Source organism: Etheostoma spectabile, unplaced genomic scaffold, assembly GCF_008692095.1.
Source record: "Etheostoma spectabile isolate EspeVRDwgs_2016 unplaced genomic scaffold, UIUC_Espe_1.0 scaffold00018405, whole genome shotgun sequence".
Lineage (NCBI taxonomy): Eukaryota > Metazoa > Chordata > Actinopteri > Perciformes > Percidae > Etheostoma > Etheostoma spectabile.
The window spans coordinates 39,058-60,028 of NW_022604244.1; the positions used below are offsets into that span (position 1 = coordinate 39,058).

General features: G+C 42.1%; 5 non-coding genes across 5 annotated transcripts; 3 read left to right on the plus strand and 2 right to left on the minus strand.

The window, feature by feature from the left end:
• Window positions 1–3,688: 3,688 nt before the first annotated feature.
• trnay-aua (transfer RNA tyrosine (anticodon AUA)) lies at window positions 3,689–3,776 on the plus strand. Its single transcript is given in 2 exon segments — window positions 3,689–3,725; window positions 3,741–3,776. It is a non-coding gene; the product is annotated as a tRNA-Tyr (tRNA).
• A 4,756-nt stretch (window positions 3,777–8,532) lies between these two features.
• On the minus strand, window positions 8,533–8,605 carry trnak-cuu (transfer RNA lysine (anticodon CUU)). Its single transcript has one exon. It is a non-coding gene; the product is annotated as a tRNA-Lys (tRNA).
• Window positions 8,606–9,980: 1,375 nt separating this feature from the next.
• trnav-aac (transfer RNA valine (anticodon AAC)) lies at window positions 9,981–10,053 on the plus strand. Its single transcript has one exon. It is a non-coding gene; the product is annotated as a tRNA-Val (tRNA).
• An 8,848-nt stretch (window positions 10,054–18,901) lies between these two features.
• trnad-guc (transfer RNA aspartic acid (anticodon GUC)) lies at window positions 18,902–18,973 on the minus strand. The gene has a single exon. It is a non-coding gene; the product is annotated as a tRNA-Asp (tRNA).
• Window positions 18,974–19,214: 241 nt separating this feature from the next.
• trnav-aac (transfer RNA valine (anticodon AAC)) lies at window positions 19,215–19,287 on the plus strand. Its single transcript has one exon. It is a non-coding gene; the product is annotated as a tRNA-Val (tRNA).
• Window positions 19,288–20,971: the final 1,684 nt, after the last annotated feature.

Genomic DNA, 20,971 nt, shown 5'->3' on the forward strand with positions numbered 1-20,971 from the left:
AGACACTAACACATGCAGAACAAGTACATTTCACCAGTTGTCCCACCGCTAGCTAAATAAATAAAAGAATGGGGGTTTTGGAATAGATATTCAGCACTAAGTGGTACTTTCTATTGCTGAATGAGCTCTATCTGGAGGAAAAAGGAGTTGCCCCAAAGAAAGTTATTGGACCACTCATAGACTGGTAATGGCATACATTGGGATGATGGTTGTCTATTCATGAAGCCATTCCTTCCTTACAATAGACAACACCACTGAAACTTGATCAAAAAGAAGGTGGAGTTGAGTGGAAATGACTGCATTCAGTATTTAAGATGGCAAATCTGTGTAAGGAACCACTTCCACTGCTTCTATATCACTACACAGAAGATGCCAGAAGAAACATCGGGACTATGGAGAAGATCATGAGCAACAAAGGTTGCTTACTGTAAGACTTTGACTTTGGTCTAACTCGAGTTTTGGCATTGGATTGATTTTAGTTAGTGCTAATCTATGGGGTTGTTTTTCTGACAACTGATTCCCAGTATTTTATCTTAAGACTTAACAGTAACAGCTATTTTACGTTGTAATACTAGTTGGACAAAGCTGAAATCTGTTATAATTCATTCTAGATTGTGTCTCTTGATAAATGCTTGTTTTGGTAAGTCATTCTTATTACTCTAATTTCAGCATTGACTTAACTGTTGAATTCAGTAAGTGCTACTTGTTGGGGTAGTTGAACATGGCAATGCTAAAAATCTAACTGAAGATGGATGTCATTGTAATCACATTCAGATCACCTCAAATGGAGACACTGATGATTATTGTGTTCATAAGTGCTTCTCTTTGGGGTTGTCTTGGTAGTGAGTTCATCATCTGTCATATATCTGAACAAATGCAGAGACAGGCTATTTCACAATTCTTCCCAACACTAGTAAATGCATTTATCTGGCACCAGAACTACCCAAGCAATAAGCACTGACTTGAGTTATGTATGCAGTAAGTGCTACTTGTTAGGGTAGTTTTGCTGACCTCTAAAGTGCAGGATTTCCTCCATAAAGAAATGTTTAAAAGGGATATTCTCCTTGGTTACTGGTTAAACAATGCTGAAATTTTTTCTAAGTCATTCCTATTACTCTAACTTTAGCATTGACTTGAATGTTGAATTCAGTAAGTGCTACTTGTTGGGGCAGTTAAACATGACAATGCTACAGACTATAAATGAAGATGGATGTCATTGTTATCATATTCAGATCATCTCAAATGGAGACACTGATGATTATTGTGTTCATAAGTGCTTCTCTTTGGGGTTGTCTTGGTAGTGAGTTCATCATCTGTCATATATCTGAACAAATGCAGAGACAGGCTATTTCACAATACTTCCTAACACTAGTAAAATGCATTCATCTGGCACCAGAACTACCAAACCCAAGCACTATACTACTACATACTATTATGTCGAAATATTCCTAAAAATTCCTAAAAAGTCATAAAAAGTCATAGCATAGTATGTCGAAATATTCCTAAAAAGTCGTAGTGTAGTATGTCGTAACAAGTCCAGATTTATAAATCTTGTTGTAAAACAAGAAGAATCTAAAGTCCTCTGGAGAATGCGGGCGCTGATCCCACTACCTCTCGCATGCTAAGCAAGCGCTCTACCATTTGAGCTAAGTCCCCTTTTCAAATAAAGCCATAGTATGTCAAAAATTCATAAAAAGTCATAAAAAGTTATAGTACAGTATGTCGAAAATTCATAAAAATTCATAAAAAGTCATATTATAGTATATCAAAAAAATTCATAGCATAGTATGTTGAAAAAATTCATAGTATAGGATGTCAAAATATTCATAAAAAGTTATAGTATAATATGTCAAAAATTCATACAAGCCATAGTATAGTATGACAAAATATTCATAAAATGTCATAAAAAGTCATAGTATAGTATGTCTAAATATTCATAGAAAGTCGTAGTGTAGTATGTCATAAAAAGTCCAAACTTGTAGTTCTTGTTGTAAAACAAGAAGAATCTAAAGTCCTCTGGAGAATGCGGGCGTTGATCCCGCTACCTCTCGCATGCTAAGCAAGCGCTTTACCATTTGAGCTAATTCCTCTTTACATAAAAAGCCATAGTATGTCAAAAACTCATAAAAAGTCATAAAAAGTTATAGTATAGTATGTTGAAAATTCTTAAAAATTCATAAAAAATCATAGTATAGTGTGTCAAAAATTCATAAAAATTCATAAAAAGTCGTAGTATAGTATGTCAAAAAATTCATAGCATAGTATGTTGAAAACAATTCATAGTATAGGATGTCGAAATATTCATAAAAAGGTATAGTATAACATGTCAAAAAGTTATAGAAGTCATAGTATAGTATGACAAAATATTCATAAATTGTCATAAAAAGTCATAGTATACTATGTCTAAATATTCATAAAAAGTCGTAGTGTAGTATGTCATAAAAAGTCCAAATTTGTAGTTCTTGTAAAACAAGAAGAACCTACAGTCCTCTGGAGAATGCGGGCATTTATCCCACTACCTCCCGCATGCTAAGCAAGCGCTCTACCATTTGAGCTAATTCCCATTTTCAAAAAAGGCCGTAGTATGTTGAAAAAAGTCATAGTATAGCATGTAAAAAAATTCTTAAAAGTTATAGTATAGTATGACAAAAAATCATGACAGTCATAGTTTAGTATGACAAAAAATGAATAAAAGTCATACCCTGATCTGTAATTTAAGTAAGTTTTATCTTGAAGCTTTTGATTGTTCTTTAGGTTTTTATCTGCTTTAACTATTACCGGTAATGGCTCTTTACAGTGAATATGCAAAAGAAGATGTTCACAAGTTTAGACCAGGTAAATGGTAAATGCTCAGCCCATATTCAAAAACACCGAAACGTACTCACTTAATGCTATTACCAATTTTCTAATAATCAATGCCAGAGAAAAATGTCAAAGTGTGATAACATATTTAATAAAGTATTGGCTTTTCCTTGCAAAGGTTTTTTTCCCAATAACATTTACAAGCATACCGTTAGTTACGGTCCCTGTGTTTGTCATGATGTGGAAAGTTGACAATTGCAGGTAGTGTGGCCAAGTGGTCTAAGGTGCTGGATTAAGGCTCCAGTCTCTCTGGAGGCGTGGGTTCAAATCCCTCCACTGCTATAGGCATATGGAAGCCAACCAGTGTGGTTACAGCTGTGTCATTTGGCCTGAACTGGGTGAAGTAAATAGAATCATCCATCAATCACTGGGATGGGTGTTGGGATTGCTCCTTTTTAACCTGAGGTTCAACAATTGGTGAAAACTTCCTTTCCAGCACTTTGGAGAAGAAAATCCACAAGTAATTGTGATCTCCATATGGATCAAAGTATTTGTCATTATCATTTTGGCCATAACCATGCTACTAAAAGAGATTTTATCAAACCAGGTTGGGCAAGTAACCTTTCAGCTGACTTCTTGTAAAAAAAGCAACTCAACTCAAAGAAAGCTACTGCAATGGCTGGGAATCGAACCCAGGTCAACTGCTTGGAAGGTAGCTACGCTCACCACTTTACCACCATCACTTGGCAATACAATGTTTACTTCAAATCTTGTAATACATCTGGGCGTTGAGACTGAAAACGCTCTCTATCACTGAAAGTCCCTCCAGGGGGTCCTGTGTTATCACATTCACAAGAATAGGAAGTGTGTGTATATGTCCTATCTCCCTTCGATAGCTCAGTTGGTAGAATGGAGGATTATAGAGGCATCAAGCTGAAATCCTTAGGTTGCTGGTTCAAATCCGGCTCGAAGGAGAAGGTTTTTTCCAGAGTTTCCCTTCAGGGATCAATCAAGAATTTCTGATTCTGATGTAGAGATGGACGGACGACCCAAAAGCATAATACTTCTTGCCAAGACATAACAAGAAACAAAAAAACAGGCGGCGGAGATAGAGTTAAGCCCTGACAGAATAGAGAACTACAGACAAAAGATGTGAAATAGTGCCAAGTGTGACCAGAAGAGTTGGAAAAAAACTAGAACTTTAAAGTACAAACATTTCTTCAAGAACTCTTTATTGTGCTCACATTGAACCTCATTTATGAAACGTGCATACGACCTAAAACTGGCGTAGGACGGGCGTATGCCGATTCCTACGCAAAGTTTGGCAATGTATGTGGAGTACATAAGTCTCCACATACTCAGTCTCATAATCTGAAGGTCGTGAGTTCAACCCTCACACGGGTTAGGTGTTTTAAAAACACAACTGATGCTGTAAATACAGCGTCTGTCAGGTGGTTGAATACTGGCACAAGTACATGAATGAAAGTTGTGATTCTGTGGTTATTTCTGAGATTGAGACAACGAAAGGCATTCTTTAAGGGTGCTAGCATACCAATGACTCATCACAGTATAAAAAAACGCAGATGTGCCTTCATTAACAATATTGTGTTATCTCATAGGTACAGGAAGCCACCTGTCTCCATGAATGTATTTCTTAACATTTATTTTCAGTCTGAGTTACAAGATTTGCAGTGAACGTTGTATTGTCCAGCAGAAAGGCAACAGGTGTGTTACTTTTCGACTATGATTTATATCGTAGCAGTGCAATCATTTTGCCTAGGTTTGACTTCCAGCCACCACAGTTGCATTTACAGGTTTTGAAGCTATATACAACAACAACATTACATGTTTTACCCAGGTTTCTTCTTTTATTCAGTGATATTTCAATTTCCTTGCGGGAGTCATCCCAAAAGGATTAATAAAGATAAGTCTATGTCTATCTCGAAAAAAGTAATACAAATCTGAAAATCTTCAGGGGATGTAGCTCAGTGGTAGAGCTCATGCTTTACATGTATGAGGACCCGGCATCTCCAGCAGGTATTATGGTAGAGTCTTTAAAAGAGCTGCAGCAGATATTACCTCCTGTGGTAATCTGACTGGTAGGGTTATGGAACGTAGTGGTAGACTAAGACCTCCTGTGACACAAACTAAGCGGTCAGCTCTGTCTTTTATACCTCAGACTATCAGACAGCAAAACAAGCACTTTAAATGTACATTTTTTACAGTTTCTATTTTACCGTATTTATGTACTTGCACTGTAGTATATTTGTTGTATTATACTCTGGTTTTTATGGGTGTTACGGCGGGTATGAGCACTGTAGTTTCCATTTTTATGGACGAAATAAACTTGACATGCCATTAAGTTTATTCTACAGCAAGCGGAGACATTTCACGTCAGACACTTGCAGCAACAGACACTTTGTTAGACATCAACAGACTGGAAATAGACTTAAGTTTGCCAGTGATTGTTGCTTTTTCATCTTTGTTGTTATTTTTGTGTGCCTTTAATGTCACACATGTGGATATTATGAAATAAACTGCATAGAAAACCTTTCTAGCAAGTTTAAAGGTTCCATGGTGTAATGGTTAGCACTCTGGACTCTGAATCCAGCGATCTGACTTCAAATCTCAGTGGAACCTGGTTTTTAAGCCACAGCACAGGTGAAAAAGATCAACCTTTCAACTTTCCACATCTAGTTTAAAGTGAGCTTACAGGTTTAATGTCCTTGGCCATTTAGACTGTAAACAGTACATTAGTGGGGGCATGTTGAGGAGTCACCTGGTTGTTAATGTAATCGGACGGAGCGCCAAATTTGACAGTATTGACTGGAAGTGATAGGCTTTGAGTAACATGGGGGATACACACTTTGCATTCAGTCTCGTAATCACTATAAAATTAGGGATCACTGAAATTTGAACTTGTGTTGCTGCAGTCAGAGTATACAGTGCTCATCCTGAATGGGCCAGTATAGTGCATCAGAACTGCTTGTTGAATGGTCTATTAGCTTTGGAACCCCCCTTTCCCCACAGCTTTCAATTGTCAGATATGGATGGGGGAGTGGGCACTGTGTCCAACCTTTTCTGTGTAAAAAAAAACACTAAAGAAGTCTCTTGGATTAAAGACAAAACCTCTGCGGAGAACCTTTTACCAAATCCAGGTGCCCTTGGCATAGTTCTGATCTTTTGGGGTTTAGCATGGATCAGGAACCAACACATCTGGACTCAATGTGGGCATTGTACGGCAATATTTGACACATTTAGACCATGAAGACAGTTATCAGTTTATTTCCCATCTGGCAGGTGTAATTGTGGACACAGTTGGACTTCGAGAGCCGAACCTAATTCTGATTCCTAGTACTAAAATATCATTAATACAGATCATAGTGATATTTACGTTGATACCTCAAGTTATGGAAGTTACAAAGGGTAAAAGGACTTATGTGTCAACAGGATTTGGAAAAACCGGTCCATGCTTTCATCTTCAGTAGACTTGACTACTGTAACGGTGTCTTTACAGGTCTCCCTAAAAAATCTATCAGACAGCTGCAGCTGATTCAGAACGCTGAAGGCTGAAGACCTTTCTTTTTGATGTTGCCTTTCTTTAAATGGTTGTTAATTTCTTTAATGTTTGATTTTGTATACTGCACTGTAACTTTTATTCTTGTGTTTTATCTATTTTTATTTTTTAACTATTTTTTTAACTATTTTTGTGTAAAGCACTTTGAATTGCCCTATGGCTGAAAGGTGCAATACAAATAAAGCTTCCTTGCCTTGCCTTGAATAGGATATCACTATTAGTGGAAATCGGTATTTCTCTGCTTTTTAGGTTGCCGTGGCGGAGTGGTTAAGGCGATGGACTTGAAATCCATTGGGGTCTCCCCTCGCAAGTTTGAATCCTGCCGACAAAGAAAGCTATCCTTTAATGGTGGTCACACATCCTTCTATGGCAGATGTACCTTCATACAATATTGTAATACCTCATAGGTACTGGAAGCCACTGTTGCATCTCTGAGCATTTATTTTCAGTCTCAATGACCAGATGTGTTGCAAGATTTGCAGTGAACGTTATATTGTCCAGCAATGGTGGTATAGTGGTGAGCATAGCTGCCTTCCAAGCATTTGATATGGCTTTGATTCCAAGCAGGTATTATGGTAGTCTTTTAAAAGAGCTGCAAAAGTTATTAATTTGTACTGTAGTATATTTATTGTTTTATGCTCCAGTATTTAGGTGGAACCATTTCATTTCAGAAACTGAAATCCCTGAGGCCTGACAGACTCCATTACAGATGGTACCATCAATCAGAAAAAAAAGAGCCTATTTCACAAGTACCTTGGGCAGTTCTGAATGACTGATGGGGATTCCTAAGCATTTCAGTCCCATGTGTACAGACAAGATTAACAACAACATCGCCACGTCAGAAAAGTTTCTGGTGTGCAAAGACCAAGAAAATGCCACGCTAACGCCACACAGGAGGCCTTACCCCTGACTTCCACCAGCTGCAGATCCACTCCGCTTCGTGTCTGCTCCATGATCACGCGATATAACAGGATGTAGTTTCTATAAACAGAACCAATAAACCAGATGAATGAACTAGATGAAACTTGCATTGTTCTGAATTTAATGTGTTTTAATGTATCATCTTAAGCCTGTATTAATGTAGTGTTTCTGTGTAAATGCAACATGCCTTTTTCATTTGCTACCAGGGCTTAATGAGTGGCATGGGAAAGACATGATGATGGATGCAAACAGAGGTAATCGCTGCAACAACAATGTGTTGCTGGGATTTGAACCCATGATCACCTGTTTACCAAACAGGCAGTTTAACCAACTAAGCCACAGCACCCCCTTGAGAAATAAAAAACAGAACAGGAACAGAGGTAGTTTTTTATGTGATGTAGGCTATGATTGGTATTATGCAAATCACACACTATAAATATGGTAGAGAAGCAGAAACAGATAATGTCAGTAAAGTCAGATATTTAATAAGTGGAAGAAACAATATGATTATATTATTAGAGTCTACTTGAAGCTTTTTATATTTGTCTCTCTCTCTCACCCCACACACACACACACACACACACACACACACACACTGTACTACCACGTTGTTCTGCTTCCATCTCCTCCCAGCCCTTGACATTTAGCAGTCCCACTCCCAACACACACAGACACACACACACACACACACACACACACACACTAGGGCTGCACGATATTGACAAAATGTGATATTGCAATATTGATTATGAATACTGCAATATTGATATGTTTTCTGATATTTTTATCATATGTAAAATTACTAAAAAGATTCATAACAAATAAAACAAGTTTTCTCACATCAAAATGTTTATTTCTACTGACAGTCTGCCATTGCGCCACAAGGTCTACTTAATAATGCATATACACATCAACTTTCTTTTTGATTAATGCAAATACACATCAACTTTATTTTAAGCTGCAGTTCTGAAATGTTAAGTTGCAGTTCTAGAACAATAGGTTGAAGTTTTAGAATTTGAACATACATTGTCACCAGACTTTAGTGTGATGTGAGGAACAGGAGGTCAGCACAGGCCATGATCGTAGAATGCAGGCTCATTTTAGTCTGGTAAATTTCAGGGATTTTTACACTGGGATGGAACTGCTAATCTTGCGATTGACAGACGATCGACCCCAATACAGCCACATTATACAGTTCAGAACTCAGTTATTCCCACTCACTAAAACACCACCGCCCAACGTGGGGCTCGAACCCACGACCCTGAGATTAAGAGTCTCATGCTCTACCGACTGAGCTAGCCAGGCCTTTCTTAAGTTATGAGTTGCAGTCCAAAACCTTTACTTAAAACGTCTGAAATGTTACAGTTCTAGAATGTTACTTTGCAGTTCTAGAATGTTAGATTGAAGTTCTAGAATGTTAAGCTGCCATTCTACAATGTTAGCTTTAAATTCTAGAATGTTAAGCTGCAGTTCTAGAATGTTATGATGAAGTTCTAGAATGTTAAGATGCAGTTCTAGAAAGTTAAGCTTTCATTCTAGATATTTGAGTTACATTTCAAGAACAATAGGTTGAAGTTTTAGAATTTTTATAAGTTGCGTTCCCAACTGATAATCTTGTGATTGACAGCCGATCTACCCCAATACAGCCACCTGATACTAAAATAATAATAATAATACATTTTATTTAAAAACGCCTTCCTTGGTACTCAAGGACGCCGCACAGGAAATTCATAAATTAAGAACAGCAAAACAAATACTATACAGCAAAACAAATACTATACAGCAAAACAAAACCAGTACTATACAACAGCAAAACAAATACTATACAACAGCAAAGCCAAACAAATACTATACAACAGCAAAACAAATACTATACAACAGCAGAACCAATACTATACAGCAAAGCAACAGAAAAGGCAGAGCAATAGACATTTAGGTGGAATAGGCAGTTTTAAACAGATGTGTTTTTAGTTGAGATTTGAAATGGGGGAATGAATCAATGTTTCTGAGTTGGGGGGGTAGTGAGTTCCAGTTACGGGGAGCAGAGCAGCTAAATGCTCTGCCCCCCATGTTGGTGAGACGGGGGGGGGGACAGAGAGGTTTATGGAGGAAGAGGATCTGAGGGAGCGGAAGGGAGTGGGACACTGGAGGAGATCAGACAAATATGGGGGGGGGCGAGGTTGTGGATGGCCTTGAATGCTAATAGAAGGATTTTGAATTTGATACGGAACTGGACTGGGAGCCAGTGGAGCTGGTGGAGGACAGGAGTGATGTGGGTGATGGAGGGGGTTCGAGTTATGATGCGGGCAGCCGAATTCTGGACCAATTGAAGTTTGTGGAGGGATTTGTGAGCGAGACAGAAGAGGAGAGAGTTGCAAAAGATCGAACCCCGATCTTCCGCGTGACAGGCGGAGATACTGTCCATTATACTAACGAGGAATGCCCAAGCTAAATATTTGGCACATCAAGAAATAGGTGGCGCTATTCCAACATTCAGACCACAGTCAATGCATGTAGAAATATTTAGGTTTACTACATATTTGCTATCATTCAAATCCATGACAAAGCATCTGTGACTGAATCTAGTTTAAAATCTCTATTTTGTAGCTTTTTGAACATTTGCAGTAAAATAAAAATGGTGCATTTTCCCACAAATATGCAAAATAAATGCTTTTCGTCAGTTTCCGTAGTGTAGTGGTTATCACGTTCGCCTAACACGCGAAAGGTCCCCTGTTCGAAACAGGGCGGAAACACATTTCTTTGTTTGTATTGACTTCGCACAATCAAACTCTGCGAAGTTAAACTCTCCATGACATTCACGGAAAAATCTCCCTGACGTGAAATCGTGGCCAGGCCTGCCGAAGTTTCCCCAGTGCAGTAGTCATCACATTCAGAGATTCAGGAGTATCCTGTCGAAAATTGATACAGAAAAACTAGTCCACGCATTTGTTACTTCTAAGCTGGATTACTCCAGTTCTTTATTATCAGGTTGCTTAAAAGAGTCCATAAAGATTCTTCAGCTGATCCAGAATGCTGCAGCACGTGTTCTGATAGGAACCAGGAAAAGAGATCACATCTCTCCTGGTTTGGCTTCTCTGCATTGGCTTCCTGTAAAATCCAGAATAGAATTTAAAATCCTTCTTCTCACCTACAAAGCTCTTCATGTTCAAGCACCATCTTATCTTAAAGAGCTCATTGTACCTTATTACCCCACCAGAGCACTGCGCTCCCAGAATGCAGGGTTCCTTGTGGTTCCTAAAGTCTCCAAAAGTAGAATGGGAGCCAGAGTGTTCAGCTATCAAGCTCCTCACCAGGTTCCCGTTTGGGTTCAGGAGGCAGACACCATCTCCACATTTAAGAGTAGGCTTGAGACTTTCCTCTTTGATGAAGCTTATAGGTAGTTCTGGCTCAGTTTTTCCTTGCTTCTTTCGCCTAGTGCTTGCTCTTAGTGGGAATTTTCCGGTTTCTGTAAATAACATCACAGAAGATGGTCTGGACCTGCTCTTTTATGAAAAGCGCAATGAGATAAGTGTTGTTGTGATTTGGCGCTATATAAATAAAATTGAATTGAATTAAATTACCTGAACCTCAACTTCCTAGCCTCATAGTTGATGTTTTACATTCTTGGATCCGTCTTAGGTTCCTGCCGTCTGCCTACGTTCCTGGATCCTGAAGTAGGTGATCATATCGTCACTGAAAACATATCTTTGATAGCAGGATCATTCTCAATCCTTTTGTAAAACCTTTGTCTTTCTTGGAGTATATCCACTATAATACATTCTTAAAAAATGTCATATCTTTTGCTATGGTTGGGCCTCGTATCCAAACTACTCTGGCAGATGATACTAGTGTCGATTTAGCCTTGGGAAATAATTAGCAGCTGGTAGACAGATCTCCCCATCGGGAAATAAACCCCAGTCTTCCGTGTGAGAGGCGGAGGCGACCATCCAAAGTTTCAGTAGTATTGTGGTTTTTGTGTTGGAACAAGTTGCACTGTTTGAAATAAGCTTTTGAGATACAAGAACGTCTTCACTTGGGACAGCAATTGACTCCCAACCCGATGGGAGAAATCCTGAGCTTTGAGATTTGGAGGGGCTGACTTTGATTACGAATGCTTGACACTGGACTTCAATCTGCCCCAGTGGGTGCTGTAGATCACTGTTTGATGAAGCCCACAGAACAACATAATCTGGAAAGAGCAGAAGAGGAATTGTAAGGTGCCCAGACTTGACACTCTCCCACCTTCTGCTGCGCCTTGTGAGGTGCTGTTCATGTCCAGTAGATATGCTTTTTCCATCGCTTGACGATATTCCCATTTAGGGTCAGGAGTTCTCCTCCCATGCTGAACACAGCCTGAGCCAAGGCACGCTTTCCCCCTCATGATTCACCCCAGTGGAAGCTGTAGATCAATGCCTGATAAAGTCGAACTTTCAATTCAAACTCTTTTATTCTTATCTGGCTCGTTCAGGTGATTGGTCTGCCAGTGGATTAGTTGTTGATTTGTTGTAGATCAGGTTGTAAACCATTGGCGTCTCTGGGCTGAGCTTTGTGGGTGAACTTGAAGTGTCTTCTCTCTGCAGTTTGTGTTACTGACTGACTGAGCACCTCCATGTCTTACCAGGTGCTCCTAATCAGTGATGACTGATCAGGTGCACAGCAGCTGTTCAGGTGCACTGCTGCTGGTGCACTCTGGGAAGTGAAGTTCTATGGGGCAATTTTCTTAAAATGAGATTCAGCTTAACACCTCCCACTTGAGCTCCTGGTTTCTCACAAGCCAGAGAGGTCACTCAAACCCTTCATACTTCTGTTTGTTCTTCAGTGGGAAGTAAGATGACAAGACGTCGAACATCTCTGTGAAGAATTGTGGCTGGGATTTTAGTTCGAAGGCTCTTGGTTCTTTCACTGTTTGCTCTTGTGGTGTGAACAGGATAGCTGGGAACAGTCTTCACAAGCACATCTCTTACGATGCCTTTGTTGTCAGCATTGACATCAACCACTCTAGCCAGCCTGTACTGTCCTCTCAGGGCATTTTGGTCAGCTAACCAGACCACATCTCCAACGGCAACATTTCGTTCTTTGGTGTGCCATTTGTTCCTTATGAACAAATTAGGTCCAGCCAATTGGCTCCACTTCTTCCAGAAATTGCTCACCTCTGCTTCAATACGTTTTAGTCTTTTGTAAGGGTAGCCGTCAAACTGAAAATCTCCAGTGTCACCCTTTAGATTGGCACGTCCCAAAAGCAGAGAATTCGGGGTGATGTACTCTACACAGTCTTCTCTGCTTTGAGTTCTTGCATCGATGGGTCTCTCATTCGCAAGGTTGGCTGCCATGTAGAGAAAGGTTTGGAATTCTCCCCATGTGAAAACACCATCTCCACCGAGGTTACTCAATGCCCGCTTTACTATCTTGACAGCTGCTTCTGCTGCACCATTCCTATGGGGAGAGTCAGCAGGGTGGATCATCCACGACCATTCTGTACCATGCTTGGCAGCTTTGTCCTCAAGTTCAGACTTGTTTAGTTGGTTGAGGAATTTGTGAAGCTTCTCCAGCGCAGGTCTGGCTCCCACAAAGTTTGTGCCAGGGTCTGACCAGAGTTTCCTGGGATGTCCTCTCAGTGAAGTGAACCTTTGATAGGCTAGCAGAAATCCTTCAGATGACATGTCACTCACCACTTCTGTGTGTATGGCTCGGGAAGCCATACAGCAGAAGACTATCCCCCATACTCTGAGTCTAGTTCTCTTCTTGACCTCATCTTTTACTTCATAAGGGCCGAACAGGTCCATGGTTGTGAATTCAAAAGGTGCAGCTGGACCTGTTCGCTCTGGAGGCAGGTCAGCCATGATTTGTTGACACAGTTTTGCCTTGTTTTTCCTGCAGACCACACAGCTGTCTACAATTTTCTTAGCAAGTCTACGGCCTTTTATTACCCAGGCTTTCTTCCTCATCCGGAGAAGGGTTCCTGCCACTCCCTCGTGATTTGCTTTGTGGGATTCCCGTGCCAGCAGTGTAGACACCCATGCTTCAAATGGTAAAACTGGCACTGTGCTCTTATCTTCATTGAACGTCTGAATCCTACCTCCGCAAACTAGCAGTCCAGAGTTTGAATCTTTGTATACCGCCAATCTGCTAAGAGTCGTGTCTGAGAAAACTGTACTGTCCTGAGCTGCGAGGAAGAGGTCTGTTAGTGCATCTTCCTGGTCTTTGACAGTAATCACAGATTGCTTGGGTGATCTTACCTCCCACTCTGACTGTTTAGGGGCCTTATACTTCCTCTTTAGCCACTGCTTGGCAGCTAGACAAACCCAGGCAACGACTCTCACCAGTTGGGACAGGCTACTAAATCTTCTTACTTCCACAAGATCTTTAACCCAGCCAGTGGGTCTCCGTCCTAGAAGAGTTGGGTTAATTCCCTCTTGAGATTCACTCTTTGGACTTTCCTGAGTGCCTTCCTGCTGACTCCTTCTTGCTTGAGCTCTTCTTAATGCACACGAGAATGCCTTCCTCTGGAGCCTGTTTACACTCTCCCTGGCCTGAGCTGCAACCTCACCAGCTGATTTTATAGGCCACTCCTCCACTGGCAACTTCAGGAAATCCGGTCCAGTTTGCCATGTGGAATTTTCCTCCAAATCTCCAGGAGCGCCCCCTCTTGTTATGATGTCAGCTATGTTTAGATCTCCACGGATCCACCACCAGTCTTGCATTAGTCCAGCCTTCTGGATTTCTCCCACTCTATTTGCGAAGAAGGTTTTGTACCCATAACTGACTCTTTGAATGGCTCCCAAGACAGTTTGACTGTCAAGTAGATGGAACCATCTCTCAATCTTCATTTGAGCATGTTTTTCCACATACTTTCTGATCCTGGCTGCAAAGACAGCACCACACATTTCAGCTTCTACAGCTTCTCCCTTTGATCTAGGGGTGTCAGTTTGGCTTTTGATTCAACTAAACGAACCTCAGTGCCTTGATTTGTCTCCCATCGTAAGTACATCACAGCGCCATAGGCTTTGTCACTTCCATCTGAGAACGTAATGCCCCAAGGTTTCCCTTCCCAGCCAGCTGGTGTGAGGCTTCTGTGGAATCTCACCTGTCCAAGCTGCACATATTCTTCGAAAAGCTGTATGGCTTCTTCTCTGAGGCCTTCTGAGAGAGGTTGGTCCCAGGTTTCTTGGGTTAGTTTTCCACCCCCTCCCTCCTGAAATGCTTTTCTGACAAGAATCGCTCCTTTCTGTTTGGCAGGTGTAACTAAGCCAATTGGGTCGTACAGTCCAGCCACTTGGCTTAAGAGAGCCCTCCTAGTCAGTGGTTTAGGTGTCCCAGTTCTCACCTCCTCTTTGAGAAGATCTTTTCCAACTCTCATCTTCTTTTTCCTTCTGGAAAAGTTAACTGAGGTTAACATGTACAACTTGTCTTCATCCGCTTGGTAGCCAATACCCAAGGCTTTGTTGTCTACGCCCCTCATTTGATTTGGAAGAATCAAGGTTCTGCTTTGTATCTCTGTTAGGACATCTGTCTCATTTCCTTGCCTCCCACTTTGCCCTGACCGGACCCATGGTTTGAGGAAGAAACCTCCAGCTTTCAAGATCTCTTCCACATTTGCTGTGATCTTGTTAAGTTTACTTAAGTCATTTTGGGAGGTTAAGAGGTCATCCACATAACTGTCCTCTTCAATGACTCTACGTTCATCCTCCAAGTGGAGAAAGTTGGGCAGGCTTGCTGTTTCCCTCATAGCCAACTGAGCAATGCAACCAGCAGGTCTGTCCCCCATGTTGACTCTTGTAATTGCATATTCACGTATCTCTTCATCTGGGTTGTCCCTCCAGAGGAACCTGTGAAGATGCTTCTCACGCTCCTCCAGCCATACAGAGTTGTACATCTTTTTGATGTCTCCTAGAGCTGCATACGTCCCTTCTCTGAACCTCAGCAGGACAGCTCTGATAGGGTTGAGGACGTCTGGTCCCTTCAGAAGAAGATCATTCATACACACACCTTTGTATTTCTGGCTGCTATTCCATACAATACGAACTGGTGTTGTCATAGAATGAGGATTTGGTGCCACCAGGTGGCTCACGTACCACACTGGTCCGTTCCACTCGTCCATGATTTTGTTGGTGAGTTTTATGGCTACGCCTCGTTCGACCATTTTGTGGATCTGGGTAGCATATGCAACTTTCCAGTCTGGCTCTCTGCTTAGTTGTTTTTCCATCCTTAAGAAACAAGCTTGGATTGCACCTTTGTTGTTTGGGAGAGAAGCAGGATCTACCGTCCAAGGATACTTTGCATCCCAATGCAGAGCTGGTGTGTGAGCATCACCCTTCTTGTAGGTGAGGCCTCCTTTAATTACCTCTAGCTCTCGCTCCTCTGCCAGGGTCATTTCTTTTCCTCCTGGTGGACAGTTTCCACATCGGCATCCTCCACATCTTGGCTCACATGCAGCTCCGATGCTGTCCCAGCGCCACCACTCCAGAAACTCACGATTACTGGCAGCTGCAAATCTGGTCTTAGCCACATCCTCCTGCTGTAGCTGGGCTTTGTCAGTAGTAGGACTTATGATCTCTTGGTATTTGACAGCAGCTGTCCTCATGGAGCGAGCAAAGTGTGTCTTTGACTCATATACTGCAACTTCCACCTCTTCAAATAGATCGGGATGTGCTCCACCCACCGTCTTCCCCAATGGGCCCTCCCACAAGACGAGGTCTCCAATGATTTTTATTCTCTGTGGAGCAAGTCTTCCCTCTCTGTGGCTAATCAGAAGTTCAACCTCTTCTGGTCTTTCCAATTCTTCAAGTTTGACTTCCGGGAAAAACGTTTTCAACTTTTCTGGTTTAATTACTTGGTGTACTCTGGCGATTTCGTCCAAGCCGTAGCAGACCATTTCATGAGCTCTCTCTGTTCCTTTAGGTGTCTTGACTCTAACTTTCAGGAGATACCTTTGTGTTCTCACCTTCATGGTCATACCACCAACTCCATGCACAACTAAGGTTATCGTCTCATGTCTTAACCTCAGTCTTTCTGCAGCCTTATGGGTTATGTAGTTTGTATCTGAAGCGAGGTCAATTAAAGTCCCTATCTTCTGCCCTGCATTTGCAGTGACTTGCATCAACATCATAATGACAGGAAGTTCAGGGAGTCCATTTCTTTGCAGTAGCTCAGACTGGCCTGAAGCATCGAATGTCCCTGCGATTTTGCTGGTGTTGGTGAAAGCCTTTCTGCATCGATCTGCCATTTCTGGAGAAAGTTCAGACAAGAATCCCTCTTGTTCCTCTGTTAGTTTGCTTTCACCTTTGCTGTTTCTTGCACTCTCTCTCTTTTCACCTCTTCTGACTTCTCCTTTTGGGCAGAGGAAAAAATGGTGGTCCGGGGCACCACCTTCCCTTTTACAGTCTTCATTTCTGCATAAGAAAGTGTCTCTGCAGTATCCATCTGCATCATGGCATCCGAGACATTTTCTGCATGCTCCTAGCTTTCTCAGTACAGCCTTCTTTTCAGGTAGCTTAAGTTTTTTGAACTTTCTACAGAAGAAAATCTTGTTGTTGTGCCCACTTTCACCACAGACACCACACACCTCACCGAAGTCTCCTTTCTTTGTGGTTCTTGTTGAGGCAGTCTTTCTGTCATACTTCTTCTCTGACCAATCTGATTTATCCAACTTCTCCACAGTTCTGAGCTGTTCAAGTCTCTCTAGTATTTCTTCTTGACTCTTCAGGAACTTCAAGAGCATGTCAAAGTGGTTGTCTGATGTGACGTTGTTTCTGGGTTCGACCCAGTCTCTTTTAATAAAGTCAGGCAACTTGCTTTCAATGGTTTTAATTACCAGTGGGTTCTTTATAGCTCCAGAGTTTCCTAACTCTGTGAGGTCTGCCAGGGCCTTCTCCACTGTCTGTATGAGGTCAATGACTTTTCTTGGCTGGTTCCCTTTCACATGTGGCATCTTCTCAAGCTCTTCAAGGATTTCCACTATGATGGTTGATTTGTTGCCATATCTGTTCTCCAGGACTCTGAACATGTCATTAGCAGTGGTGTAGGTTGAAAGTCTGAGGTCTCTTGAGATTTTGTCATCCACACTCTCCAAAAGTTGAATTTTCTTCACTTCAGTTGATCCGGATGGCTCTCCCTGCTTCTGCAGGCTTTCCCAGTCTTTCCTCCATCTGTGATATTCTCTCTTGGTTCCATTGAAGATAGGTAGAGAGGTTGGCTTGATTCTTAATATTGGTGTGGCTGTTGCCGATTGGGGTAATGGTTTCACTCCTGTGCCTTGCACATTGATGGTCCGTGCAGTGACAAATTCCACTTTCCTTAACTCAAGCCTGTTGTGAAATGCTCGTACATCCTTGACTCTTCCATCTAATTCCTCCTTTAATTCAACAGGGATCCATCTCTCCCATGTTAACATTGCTGAGATGGCCTCTTTTCTTCTGTTTTCCAAGAGAGCGAGGTGCACTTCAAAGCCCTCTAAATTGGCACTTTCCACAGGTACATCAGCCGCTTTCTCATTGGCTTTTTCTGCTTCCAGAATTGCCCCAAGAAGTTCACTTCTTCCATACCTCGACCACAGGTTTGTTTGAACAATGTCTCTTATTTCCACCAACTTCGCTTCACCTTCCGTTACAGCTCTGTTAACGTCGGCCTTTAGCTGTTCATCAAGACCAGCTTCCTTCTCCTCAGTCTTAATGTCTGCTTCCAGTCCGAGCCTGTAGTCATCGTTTGCATCAAGCATCTTTCTGAAACAGTCTGAAAGCTTAGTGAATTCTTCCTTTAACTCCACTTGAAGCATGCTACTTGCTTCTCTTGAAATTAAGTTGGCTTGTCTGGTGAAGCTGCTTTTTGCCTTGGTCCTCTCCTTTTTTAGCTGCTGGACCGACTTCCCCAGGACATCTTCCGCCATCTTGACTTCCTCTGCGTCAACGACTTATTTCTGGATCTGAAGCCGTTTATCCTCAGGGCCAGGCCGCTCCGCTTGGTTTACAACTGTCAAGTCCTCCCCTCGTTCAGCACCCAAAGGACACGTGTACAACTCAAACTTTCAATTCAAACTCTTTTATTCTTATCTGGCTCGTTCAGGTGATTGGTCTGCCAGTGGATTAGTTGTTGATTTGTTGTAGATCAGGTTGTAAACCATTGGCGTCTCTGGGCTGAGCTTTGTGGGTGAACTTGAAGTGTCTTCTCTCTGCAGTTTGTGTTACTGACTGACTGAGCACCTCCATGTCTTACCAGGTGCTCCTAATCAGTGATGACTGATCAGGTGCACAGCAGCTGTTCAGGTGCACTGCTGCTGGTGCACTCTGGGAAGTGAAGTTCTATGGGGCAATTTTCTTAAAATGAGATTCAGCTTAACACCAAATGAACCACATAGTCTGCAAAGAGCATAAATGGAATTCCAAGGTGGCTAGACTTGACACTCTCCCAAGTCCTGCGGCACCTTGTGACGTTTTGTTCACGTCCAGGAGTTGTGCTCTTTCAATCGCTTGAAATTATTCCCATATAGGATCAGGAGTTCTCCTTCCATGCTGAACACAGCTTGAGCCAAGGCCCACTTTCCCGAGTAGTCCCACGCGTTCGCCGGGACTTTCTCGAGGCCTTGCATTGGTTAGCTGGTAGAAAAATCTCCCCGTCGGGGAATCGAACCCCGATCTTCCGCGTGACAGGCGGAGATACTGTCCATTATACTAACGAGGAATGCCCAAGCTTAATATTTGGCACATCAAGAAATAGGTGGCGCTATTCCAACATTCAGACCACAGTCAATGCATGTAGAAATATTTAGGTTTACTACATATTTGCTATCATTCAAATCCATGACAAAGCATCTGTGACTGAATCTAGTTTAAAATCTCTATTTTGTAGCTTTTTGAACATTTGCAGTAAAATAAAAATGGTGCATTTTCCCACAAATATGCAAAATAAATGCTTTTCGTCAGTTTCCGTAGTGTAGTGGTTATCACGTTCGCCTAACACGCGAAAGGTCCCCTGTTCGAAACAGGGCGGAAACACATTTCTTTGTTTGTATTGACTTCGCACAATCAAACTCTGCAAAGTTAAACTCTCCATGACGTTCACGGAAAAATCTCCCTGACGTGAAATCGTGGCCAGGCCTACCGAAGTTTCCCCAGTGCAGTAGTCATCACATTCAGAGATTCAGGAGTATCCTGTCGAAAATTGATGCAGAAAAACTAGTCCACGGGGGGGCGCTAGTGAGCAATGGAGGAGTAGGCAGCGTTTCCCTGGAGCTCCTGCAAATTTAGAAATATTTTTGGTACTAAATCGACATTTGGACAACTCTATTATAGATTGGGAGAGAGGAAAGTCTAGTCTTCATTTAATTGCATTAGGACATGAAGAAAGCAAGTTTGAGGATGCATGCTTCCAGCAAGGACAAGAAAGCGAAAGAATCGGGCCCAGCCGCCCCGGACTCGCCTGAAGGTAGCTACCCGATGGCTAATGCTACCATCCTAGATGCTATAAACTCTCTCCGCACAGAGCTACAAGCCACCAAATTCGAAATTTGTCAGACAATTGACACTCGCATCGAAGAGGTGTCCGCCACTATTGGAGGAGAACTCCTCACCCTCAAGACCGAGACTCAAAATGCTATTCAAGTCCTGAAAACGTCCAACGAACAACATGGCGCAACCATAGCTGAGCTAGAACGAGCGGCCACACAGTCAGCAGATGCCATAACAAAGCTAGAGTCGGAGATAAAACGTCTACGCACAGAAACGAATCAGCTAACAGAAAAGTACATGGATCTTGAAGGAAGGTCCAGACGACAAAATATACGGATTGCAATGTTAAAAGAAGGGGCAGAGAAAGGCGTAGAACTGAACGTATTCGTCTCACAGCTCCTCAAAGACGTGCTGACGCTGGATGACTTACCGCTGGTGGACCGCGCTCATAGAGCCCCACGAAGGCGCCCAGACGACACGGGACATCCTCGGGCGTTGGTGGTGAGACTCCATTATTACCGCGACGTTACAATGATCCTCCGGAAGGCCATGACTCAGAGAGACCTCGCCTACCGCGGACAGAAGATCCACATCTTTCCTGACTTCACCCCCGAGATTGCGAAACGCAGAGCTGCATTTAACGGTGTCAGAGCACTTCTTCGGGACAAGCCGGGAGTTCGGTATGGACTTTTGTATCCCGCAAAGCTGAGAGTGACTTTCAGAGGAACAGAAACAATGTTCACAGACGCGAAGGAGGCCCAGAAATTCGCGGAGCTCCACTTTGGTACGGGTGGAGGCGATGCAGATGACCCCGTGGCGGACACCTAACGAGGATGTGGAGTGGCTGGATTCTGGTAGTACTCAATGTTGGACTTTCCTGGGATGTTTATCCAGCTAATTTTATATAATGTTTAGATTCTTCATCTTGGTTACGTAGTTAGCTGCCTTAAGTTTCGTTGACAATCTGAAGAGGGCTGATAGTTATAAATAGGTAGTTTATATATCTTGATATATGTTTTTCGGACCCTTTTTTTTTTTTTTTTTTTTTTTTTTTTCAACCGTTCAGATGTCGGTTTGGTGCTTAAATTTTATATTCTTGCAGAGCTCTTTCAACTTCTAATTAGGAGTTAGTGGTAAGGGAAGTTGTTAGTTAAGTAGGTTAATGTGTCTTTGTTGTGTGAGTGTTTCGGTTATCTTTTTCTTTATAACTTCCTTAGAGGGGTCGCGCCTT